Here is an 11569-nt window from a genome sequence, read left to right as displayed (position 1 = left end):
TGGCATTATTCTAGCTGGTTTATCGTTATATGTGATCTTCATGGGATTGCTAGACTGCTTTGTTCTGTTTATATAGGTAACTCATTAGCACACTGCACAGGACACCACATATGGCTTCTGTCTGGCCTCGTCTGTGGAGATGAAAAAACCAAGCCTGGAGAGAAGAAAGATCCTTGTTTTACTCAGAAAAAGGCTCTTCAAAGTGGCCATTTTTTCCTTGACTCCAGTTCCTACTATAACCCAGAGTTATTCCCCATGTATTGCTCAGGCTCTTGCATCTCCCTCACCCTGGCCCTAGCAGTTACTGTAAAAATTCCCTGAGGAGATATATATATCTCCCTGAGGAGGTATAGGTATAGATAAAGACATAGATATAGATATATAGATACCGTCAAAAATAGCACAACTAAAACCACCAAATCAATAAATAGTATTTAGCTCTCAAACTAGGAGCTTCCAAATTCAAAGATTGATATGAAGCTCATGGGCATGAAATTAAAGGATAGTTTATAAAGTGAAATGAGAAAGTTATTAACGTTTACAATGACTCATTATTACAATGGGGGTTCCAGATGGCAGGAGATTGGTTAAAAGTGATTCTCTTATACCATTTTTAGGAAGATGACTTAAGTTTTATTATGACTGTCAGAGGCATTTATAAGAAATAACCTAAGGGGGCTTCCCTGGTGGCGCAGTGGTTGAGAGTCCACCTGCCGATGCAGGGGACACGGGTTCGTGCCCCGGTCCGAGAAAATACCACATGCCGAGGAGCGGCTGGGCCTGTGAGCCATGGCCGCTGAGCCTGCGCGTCCGGAGCCTGTGCTCCGCAACGGGAGAGGCCACAGCAGTGAGAGGCCCGCATACCGCAAAAAAAAAAAAGAAATAACCTAAGTTTTGCTTATGTTCATGAAATAATCTAAACTTAGTTTTGCTTCCGTGGCTTGCATGGTTTTGTCTGCCCAGGGAAGCCTCAGGTTTGGTCTCCCTTTTGTTATGTTTAGCAATTCCCCCCTTTCTGGTCATTATCTCAGCAAGCTAAGGGTGTGGCCAACTAGTTTAGCATTACTCTTGGTAACCACTGTTGATACAGCCAGGCTAAAGAATCACACGTTCATTGTTTCCAATAGTTGAGTCAACAGGATGGAGGGTCATGTAGTTGCTGTGACCAACAGCTGCATCATCATCATAGACATGGGAAGTTAGATCACTGAGTTCTTCAGGTTGTCTAATCCTGATGGCTATCATTTGGTGTATGAGAGGCTAGCAAAAGGCATTTAAAACCCTTGGGAGGATACAATGCACTAGAAAGGTTAACATGATGACTATAATCAGAATAGTAGCCAAGAATTTTAAAAATTCTCAAGGGCAGAGAATCCCAGAAGCTAAGATCTAACCAACTAGATAACTCGAATGGGCTGTAATCAAATTCAAGCTTTACCTATATATACACATATTTTTTATATATATATATATATATAAAATATATATATATTTTAACATACGCACAACACGATGTATTAGCAATCATATATCCTCATGATTACCTAGGACAGGATGAACATGAGGATATTTTAGTTCAGGAGGTGGTACTGCAGGTGTGCCTCCACCTAAGTTAGGCCTCTATATGATGTGAGCAATAAGGTAATTTAATAAGACGCATTTCTATGGAAATAAAAGAAAAACAAGGGTTAACAGTTCGAGCAAATTATAAATTCAGTTTCTGAGTTTGGAGAGCAGCCAATTGAGAACATTTCTAGATTTGAATTCGAAGCATCTTTAGGGAGTGGAATAAGGATGGCAGTTTCAATCTGTGGATTTTCCTGGTTTGCAGCTTAACTGTCTTTGATGTCATCAGGTATTCTACTGAACTTTCTTGAGCAGCCTTTACAGCAACAAGCATGAAGGTTGTCCATACATGATCTATTGTGGTGATTTCTCTGAAGTTTACAAGTAGATAACGAAACCTCAAAGACAATTAACAGGACTAGAATTTAATAAAGAATACACCATACTTTTCTATACTTACCTGGTAGGAGAGATACCATGATAACCATAGTTTTCTAGTGAAACAATTTTTTCCATAGTCATCCCACTTTTATCAAAATACTTACAGTGAAACTAATTTGTTTATAAGTCATCTTATTAAACTTGGATAGATTATTTACATAAATATAGTAAGAATAGTAATTCTATGCAGATTCTCAAACATGACATTTTGGTCAAAGCCTTGGTAATATCCAAGGGGCTTTACTGGCTCCATAAAGTCAACTTTAGTTCTTTAAAATTGCCTGGTAATAAAGAATTTCAGATTAGACCTTTAAAGTCTCTTTAGGCTAAGAAGCCAAGCTAAGGACTTGTTTACTTGTGTCCTGCTACAAGAAGAACAAATTCTTATTGAGTTTATATAAATACATATATTGTCATGAAAAGAAGAGTATTTAATAAGAGTTTCTGAATTCTGGAGGGATTAGGTAGGGAGAAAAAGATAAATGTTTCAACTTTTGTTTACAAAAGTATACTTTCTCAAATTGCTGTCAAGTTATAAATATCAATAGCTTAAAAGAGAGGAGCAAAAGGAGTCCTTTAAATCTGGAAAACAAAACATTAAACAACCAGCAATATTTAAAATGAAGTCATAAAAGTTATAATCATCTTCATCAGTTCATTCAGTCTCCTGTAATTAATTTTTGTTTTGCTTCATCTTGGGTTAGTACCTTTATGAACCAATCACTTTTCCAGTAGAGTCTTAGAAATTCTTACCCAGTTCAGTGTTATGATCTTAAAGTTATCAGAAACTTGTATTCTAGAGTACTTGTTAATATCTTTTCCATAAATCTCTTTGAAGATGAAGCATTTTGCCTGTAGATGATTACAAGTGCTTTCAGAGAGGAATCAAGAGTAAAACAATAACTGTGACAAAAGACTTAAAAACATCCATGGTTAAAGATCTAGTGAGAATTCACCAAAAAATGATGCCCAAATTATTATTTTGTGACATACAATATTATAAAATAATCACTGGAATTTTGACTGATAACATTATACAAGGACATATCAGGTTTTTAGGAATTTCATATAATTTCTAGAACACATATTAATAATATATACTATGTAAATATAATCTAAGAAGGTCAAACATTACTTTTTATTTGACAATGTTTGCCATGCAATTTAATATCAAATAAGCCTAAATAAACTGAGATTCTCTTTTATAAGGAGAAAGAGCAAATTTTTTCAGAACTTCCAGGGGCCCTCTGGAAAATTCCAAAGTTAGTTTGAGGTCAAAAAGACTTCATTCAGAATTTGATTTGGGGAAGTTTGTTAAAAATGTCAAAAGATTTGAAACCCTTGATCTATTAGGAGTGTAAGTCACTATGACATAACACTTAGTTATCTGTTCACCAAAGTGATAACTGAAAGATTTCAAAGGCAAATATAGGAAGTTATATAGTTGTAAAAAACCTTAGCTCTTAAAATTGAAAAAACTCAGTTTTCCTAATTAAAGATCTGATAAAGACAATGTGGAACACAGGAAATATTTCCCATGACACGGAATCCTTGTTTCCTAGGCAGATTACATTAAAGGTAAAGAAAAACCTTTTATAATATTTTATTAAGAACAGACCAATAATCTAAGAAATTTTGTGATTTTAACAGAGAGAAAATTAAACTCTAGTTTTGTATCAGTACATTACTGGGCTCATTTTAAAAATCCTTGTAAATAAATCTATTCAATTTTAGCCAGCTGTGACCTCACAACATAAAATTTCTCTTCCACAAACCTTTTGCATCTTTCTATATTCATTAAGGTTTTGCCTTCTTCTTTTTCCTTTCTTCTTCTGAAAAAAAAAACAGTCATTTTAGTTTACACATTACTCTCTTTCTCCTTAACAAAAACACATCCTATATTCCTTGCATACTCCTCATATGAAAATACATTTTATTGTAAATCAACTACAATTTTTTAAAATTACAAGTTCAAACCTCATAATAAGGATCACTTTGATGTTCCATATCCCTAGAATCAGCAATATTTTCACTATTATATTGATTTCTTCCAATCAATGTGAGGGAGAGCAATGTCAATTTTCATTTCTTTGAATCAAATTCAAAACTGCAGGGCAGAATAGTCTAACAAATAATGTTCATGTGCTGTTGGTTGTCAAAGAGAAGAGTTAGAGGGAAAGAGAAAACCAGACATCAGCTCCTCTCCCTAAAATACACTAAGCAACCAGCTCAGGTGGTTTTGTGTCCTGTTCACTTGTGCAGTAACTATTGCTCGTATCCATGCCATGTAAACTCAGTCTATTATTTTCAGGATGTAGAACACACCTCTACATCCTTAGCAAGGAAACAGAAGAGCCAGTCTCATAATGAATGAGTGCTTTGGCACTTGTTAGGGGTTTGTATCCTCGGGTTTAGACCAATGAGTTTATTAATTTCCTAATGCTAGATATTCAGGGGCTTTATGGAGAATGAATAGAAGTTCTGTTGACAGAATTAAAGGCTATGTAGCTGTGACAAAATTAAGAATGTCTCAGTTCTACTCTGTTTTTGGAATCTGAAGGGAGAAGAAAGTATGTAGAAAAAATATGCAAACACTTACTGAAAACTGTTTGTTCCTTTTTTATTCAAATATTTTATGGAGTTGTTTTTTATGAAGAAATGAAATAAATCTGTACTGATATTTTTTTAAATCCAATTTTCTTCCCTTTCTTTGTATACAAAGTTGTTTTCCTTCACTCTTTATTGTTTCTAGTAGCTCTATTTTTACATATGAAAATTACAAAGCAGGCAGTAGTGAACTATCTATCATATATTAGCACCCTATGGTAAATTAGCAAATTTATAAATACATAATGATAAAAACTTATATTTTTTAGAAACACGTTTTTCATAGTACAATATTTAATGTGGTTTTAATGTGGCAAAAGACATATTTATTTATTTATTTATTTATTTTTTTTTTTTGCGGTACGCGGGCCTCTCACTGCTGTGGCCTCTCCCGTTGTGGAGCACAGGCTCCAGACGCGCAGGCTCAGCGGCCATGGCTCACGGGCCCAGCCGCTCCGCGGCATGTGGGATCCTCCCAGACCGGGGCACAAACCCACGTCCCCTGCATCGGCAGGCGGACTCTCAACCACTGCGCCACCAGGGAAGCCCGACATATTTATTAATAGACCCAAATATCTTTGTCTCTGTAAAAATTAAGAAAAATAAATAAATTTAAATTTACGTTTAGTGATCAATGTCTCAGTAAATTATCTTATTTGGAAATGATCTAGACAATAAATGTTCATTATTTAGTTTAGCTTAGTATAAACTTTTATTTTATTTACATTTATTTAACTTACTTGTTTTTAACAATTATGCTTAGATTAGCCATCAAACAGCTAGCCATCATCTTAAGTTATTGTTTTTTGTTTTTTGTTTGTTTGTTTGTTTTTGTTTTGCGGTACGCGGGTCTCTCACTGTTGTGGCCTCTCCCGTTGCAGGGCACAGGCTCCGTATGTGCAGGCTCAGTGGCCATGGCTCACGGGCCCAGCCGCTCCGGCATGTGGGATCTTCCCCGACCAGGGCACGAACCCGTGTCCCCTGCATCGGCAGGCGGACTCTCAACCACTGCGCCACCAGGGAAGCCCTTAAGTTATTTTGTAACATAGAGATAGCATGAGCCTATCTGACAAATAAACCAAGGTAGAAAAAGTTATATGTTTGTATTACATTTAATATTGACAATTCCAAAGACAAGGCTGTTTTTATTAAACCAACAAACTTAAACTAACTTTTATTTAACAAAGATTATCCTGATCATGTGAACTTGAAAACAGTTGGATTAGAGTTTCCATTTCTGAGAGTTTTAGGAATATTTAATTTATACATGCACTTATTTCTCTTTAAGCCAACTAAGTAGAATTCTTTTTAAAATATCAGGGGCAGAGTCAAGATGGCAGTGTGGGAAGATGTAGAGTTAGCGTCTCCCCACAACTAGGGCGCCTGCCGGCCGCTGGTGGGGAGACCCGCAAGGAGACAGGAGGAACCCTAAAGTGAACCAGTAGGACGTAGAGGTACTGAGCAGGGAGGAGAAGTGGAAGCCAGACAGAATCAGTGCCCCTGAGGCCAGGGAGATCAGGAGAAGCAGGCGGTAGGGGCCCTCCCAGACCAGAGAAGCAGGACAGGAGGGCGTTCACCCCACCCACTCGAGCCCAGGAAGCCTGCTGGGCTCCTAGGTGAGGTCCCCTGCCTTCTGAGACCAGGGGTTGGGGGGGCACACCTGGGCCCCTTCTGTTCCTTGATCCTAAGCCCCAATCCCCACAGCCCCCAAGGCCTTTTCCAGCCCTGTGGGTCCTGAGCATTGCCCCTGCCCACCGCCCAAACCTCACCCTTGCTTAGGCCCTGCCCTCCACAGCCAAGGCCTTCCCCCACCTTTTTTTCCCCCCTCCTCCTCTTTTTTACTAGTAGTTCTGTACTACTAGTAAAACTACTGGTACTATAGTTCTTTCCGGTTGTTGATTCATCTATATTTTTACTTTTATATTCTTCATAACATATCTGTTAGTTTCCTAGTCTAATTTTATATTTCACTTTGTTATTGGGTTTTTTTTTGTTTTTTTGCTTTTTCTGCCGCTCCAGATGGCTTGCGGGATCTTGGTTCATGAGCCCAGAATTGGGCCTAAGCTCCTGCGGTGGGAGCTCCGAGTCCAAACCACTGGACTAACAGAGAACCTCAGACCCTAGGGAATATTCATTGGAGTGAGGTCTCACAGAGTTCCTCATCTCAGCACCAAGACCCATCTCTACCCAATAGCCTACAAACCCCAGAGTTGGAAACCTCAGGCCAAACAACCAGTAAGACAGGAACACAATCCCACTCATAAAAAAAAAAAAGAGAGACACGGCAAAAAAAAATATCACAGATGAAGGAGCAAGGTAAAAACCTGCAAGACCAAATAAATTAAGAGGAAATAGGCAATCTACCTGAAAAAGAATTCAGAGTAATGATAGTAAAGATCATCCAGAATCTCAGAAATAGAATGGAGGCACAGATTGAGAAAATACAAGAAATGTTTAACACAGATCTAGAAGAACAAACAAACAGAGATGAACAACATAATGACTGAAATGAAAAATACACTAGAAGGAATCAAAAACTGAGGCAGAAGAACAAATAAGTGAGCTGGAAGACAAAATGGTGGAAATAACTGCCAAGGAGCAGACTAAAGAAAAAAGAATGAAAAGAATTGAAGACAATTTCAGAGACCTCTGGGACAACAATAAATGTACCAACATTTGAATTATAGGGGTCCCAAAAGAAGAGGAGAAAAAGAAAGGGCCTGAGAAAATATTTGAAGAGATTATAGCTGAAAACTTCCCTAACACGGGAGAGAAAATAGTCATTCAGGTCCAGGAAGCACAGAGAGTCCCATATAGGATAAACCCTAGGAAAAACACACCAAGACACATATTAATCAAACTAATAAAAATTAAACTCAAAGAAAAAATGTTAAAAGCAGCAAGGGAAAAACAAAAAATAACATACAAAGGAATCCCCATAAGTTATCAGCGGGTTTTTCAGTGGAAACTCTACAGGCCAGAAGGGAGTGGCAGGATATACTTAAAGTGATGAAAGAGAAAAGCCTACAACCAAGATTACTCTAGCCAGAAAGGATCTCATTCAGATTTGACGGAGAAGTCAAAAGCTTTTCAGACAAGCAAAAGCTAAGAGAATTCAGCACCACCAAACCAGCTTTACCACAAATGCTAAAGAAACTTCTCAAAGAGGGAAACACAAGAGAAGAGAAAGACCCACAAAAACCAACCCAAAACAACTAAGAAAATGGTAATAGGAACATACGTATCGATAATAACCTTGAATGTAAATGGATTAAATGCCCCAATGAAAAGACAGAGACTGGCTGAATGGATACAAAAACAAGACCCATATATATGCTGTCTCCAAGAGACCCACTTCAGACCTAGGGACACATACAAACTGAACATGAAGGGATGGAAAAAGATATTCCATGCAAATGGAAATCAAAAGAAACCTGGAGTAGCAATACTCATATCAGATAAAATAGACTTTAAAATAAAGTTTGCTACAAGAGACAAGGAGGGACACTACATAATGATCAAAGGATCAATCCAAGAAGAAGATATAACAATTATAAATGTTTATGCACCCAACATAGGAGCACCTCAATACATAAGGCAAATGCTAACAACCAGGAAAGGAGAAATCAACAGTAACACAGTAATAATAGGGTACCTTAACACACCACTTACACCAATGGACAGATCATCCAAACGAAAAATAAATAAGGAAGCACAAGCTTTAAATGATACAATAGACCAGATAGATCTAACTGATATTTATAGAACATTCCACCCAAAAGTGGCAGAATACACTTTCTTCTCAAGTGCACATGGAACATTCTCCAGGATAGATCACATTTTGGGTCAAAAATCAAGTCTTGGAAAATTTAAGAATATTGAAATCATATCAAGCATCTTTTCTGACCACAACGTTATTAGATTGGAAATCAATTACATGAAAAAAACTGTAAAAAACACAAATACACGGAGGCTAAACAGTGCACTACTAAATAACCAAGAGATCACTGAAGAAATCAAAGAAGAAATAAAAAAAACATAGAAACAAATGACAATGAAAACACAACGACCCAAAACCTATGTGACGCAGCAAAAGCAGTCCTAAGAGGGAAGTTTATAGCAATACAATCTCGCCTCAAGAAACAAGAAAAATCTCAAATAAACAATCTAACCCTACACTTAAAACAACTAGAGAAAGAAGAACAAAGAAAACCCAAAGTCAGTAGAAGGAAAGAAATCATAAAGATCAGAGCAGAAATAAATGAAATAGAAACAAATAAAACAATAGCAAAGATCAATAAAACTAAAAGCTGGTTCTTTGATCAGATAAACAAAATTGATAAACCCTTAGCCAGACTCATCAAGAAAAAAAGGGAGAGGACGCAAATCAATAAAATTAGAAATGAAAAAGGAGAAATCACAACTGACACTGCAGAAATACAAAGGATTATAAGATACTACTACAAGCAACTATATGCCAATAAAGTGGACAACCACGAAGAAATGGACAAATTCTTGGAAAGGTACAATTTTCCAAGACTGAACCGGGAAGAATTAGAAAATATAAACAGGCCTATCACAAGTAATGAAATTGAAACTGTAATTTAAAATCTTCCAACAAACAAAAGTCTAGGACGAGATGGCTTCACAGGCAAATTCTATCAAACATTTAGAGAAGAGCTAACACCAATCATTCTCAAAATCTTCCAAAAAATTGCAGAGGGAGCAATTCATTCCATGAAGCCACCATCACCCTGATACCAAAACCAGTAAATGATATCACAAAACAAGAAAATTATAGACCAATATCACTGATGAACATAGATGCAAAAATCCTCAACAAAATACTAGCAAACAGAATCCAACAGCACATTAAAAGGATCACACACCATGATCAAGTGGGATTTATCCTAGGGATGCAAGCATTCTTCAATATATGCAAATCAATGTGATACACCACATTAACAAATTAAGGAATAAAAACCATATGATCATCTCAATAGATGCAGAAAAGGCTTTTGACAAAATCCAACACCCATTTATGAAAAAAACTCTCCAGAAAATGGGTATAGAGGGAACCTACCTTTACATAACAAAGGAAATATATGACAAACCCACAGCAAACGTCATTCTCAATGGTGAAAAACTGAAAGCATTTCCACTAAGATCAGGAACAAGACAAGGATGTCCACACTCACCACTCTTATTCAACACAGTTTTGGAAGTCCTAGCCACAGCAATCAGAGAAGAAAAAGAAATAAAAGGAATGCAAATTGGAAAAGAAGAAGTAAAACTGTCACTGTTTGCCAATGACATGATACTATACATAGAAAATCCTAAAGATACCACCAGAAAACTACTAGAACTAATCAGTGAATTTGGTAAGGTTGCAGGATACAAAATTAATGCACAGAAATCTCGGGCACTCCTATACACCAACAACGAAAAATCAGAAAGAGAAATTAAGGAAACACTCCCATTAACCATTACAACAAAAAGAATAAAATACCTAGGAATAAACCTGCGTAAGGAGGCAAAAGACTTGTACTAAGAAAACTATAAAACACTGATGAAAGAAGTCAAAGATGACATAAACAGATGGAGAAATATACCATGTTCTTGGATTGGAAGAATCAATATTGTGAAAATGACTATACTACCCAAAGCAATCTACAGATTCAACACAATCCATACCAAACTACCAATGACATTCTTCACAGAATTAGAATAAAAAATTTTACAATTTGTATGAAAACACAAAAGACCCCGAATAGCCAAAGCAATCCTGAGAAAGAAAAACGGAGTTGGAGGAATCAGGCTCCCTGACTTCGAACTATACCACAAAGCTACAGTAATCAAGACAGTATGGTACAGGCACAAAAACAGAAATATAGATCAATGGTACAAGATAGAATGCCCAGAGATAAACCCACGCACCTATGGTCACCTAATTTATGACAAAGGAGGCAAGAACATACAATGGAGGAAAGACAGCCTCTTCAATAAGTGGTGCTGGGAAAACTGGACAGCTACATATAAAAGAATGAAATTAGAACACTACCTAACATCATACACAAAAATAAGCTCCAAATGGATTAAAGACTTAAATGTAAGACCAGACACTATAAAACTCTTAGAGGAAAACATAGGAAAAACACTCTTTGACATAAACCACAGCAAGATCTTTTTCGACCCACCTCCTAAAGTAATGGAAATAAAAACAAAAATAAACAAATGGGACTTAATTAACCTTAAAAGCTTTTGCATAGCAAAGGAAACCATAGACAAGACAAAAACACAACCCTCACAATGGGAGAAACTATTTGCAAATGAAACAACAGACAAAGGATTAATCTCCAAAATATACAAACAGCTCATGGAGCTAGCTCAATATCAAAAAAAAAACAATTCATTTAAAAAATGGTCAGAAGACCTAAATAGACATCTCACCAAGGATGACATACAGATGGCCAAGAGGCACATGAAAAGATGCTCCCCATCACTAATTACTAGAGAAATGCAAGTCAAAACTACAATGAGGCATCAACTCACGCCAGTCAGAATGGCCATTATCAAAATATCTAGAAACAATAAATGCTGGAAAGGGTGTGGTGTAAAGGGAATCCTCCTGCACTGTTGGTAGGATACAACCACTATGGAAAACAGTATGGAGGTTCCTTAAAAAACTAAAAATAGAACTACCATATGACCCAGCAATCCCACTACTGGGCACATACCCTGAGAAAACCATAATTCAAAAAGAGACATGTACCACAATGTTCATTGCAGCACTATTTACAATAGCCAGGCCATGGAGCCAACCTAAATTTCCATCAACAGATGAATGGATAAAGAAGATATGGCACATATATACAATGGAATATTACTCAGCCATAAAAAGAAATGAAATTGAGTTATTTGTACTGAGGGGATGGACCTGGAGTCTGTCATACAG

General features: G+C 36.8%; 1 long non-coding RNA gene across 3 annotated transcripts in view; it reads right to left on the bottom strand.

Moving 5' to 3' along the window:
• Positions 1–1566: 1566 nt before the first annotated feature.
• Positions 1567–11569, bottom strand: part of LOC132513248 (uncharacterized) — a 32175-nt gene continuing 22172 nt past the window's right edge. The window contains exons 4-5 of one of the 3 annotated variants that reach the window (XR_009538423.1): positions 3783–3839; positions 1567–1662 (exon numbers count right to left, since the gene is read on the bottom strand). This is a non-coding gene — a long non-coding RNA (uncharacterized LOC132513248). Of the gene's footprint in view, positions 1663–2417; positions 2860–3782; positions 3840–5376; positions 5677–11569 lie in introns of those variants that run through there. The other 2 variants (XR_009538422.1, XR_009538424.1) reach the window with 2 other exon arrangements.

The sequence above is a fragment of the Lagenorhynchus albirostris genome, chromosome X (assembly GCF_949774975.1).
Source record: "Lagenorhynchus albirostris chromosome X, mLagAlb1.1, whole genome shotgun sequence".
NCBI classification, from domain to species: domain Eukaryota; kingdom Metazoa; phylum Chordata; class Mammalia; order Artiodactyla; family Delphinidae; genus Lagenorhynchus; species Lagenorhynchus albirostris.
The sequence above is the reverse complement of the archived record's forward strand: the minus strand, read 5'-3'. Positions and strand labels throughout refer to the sequence as shown.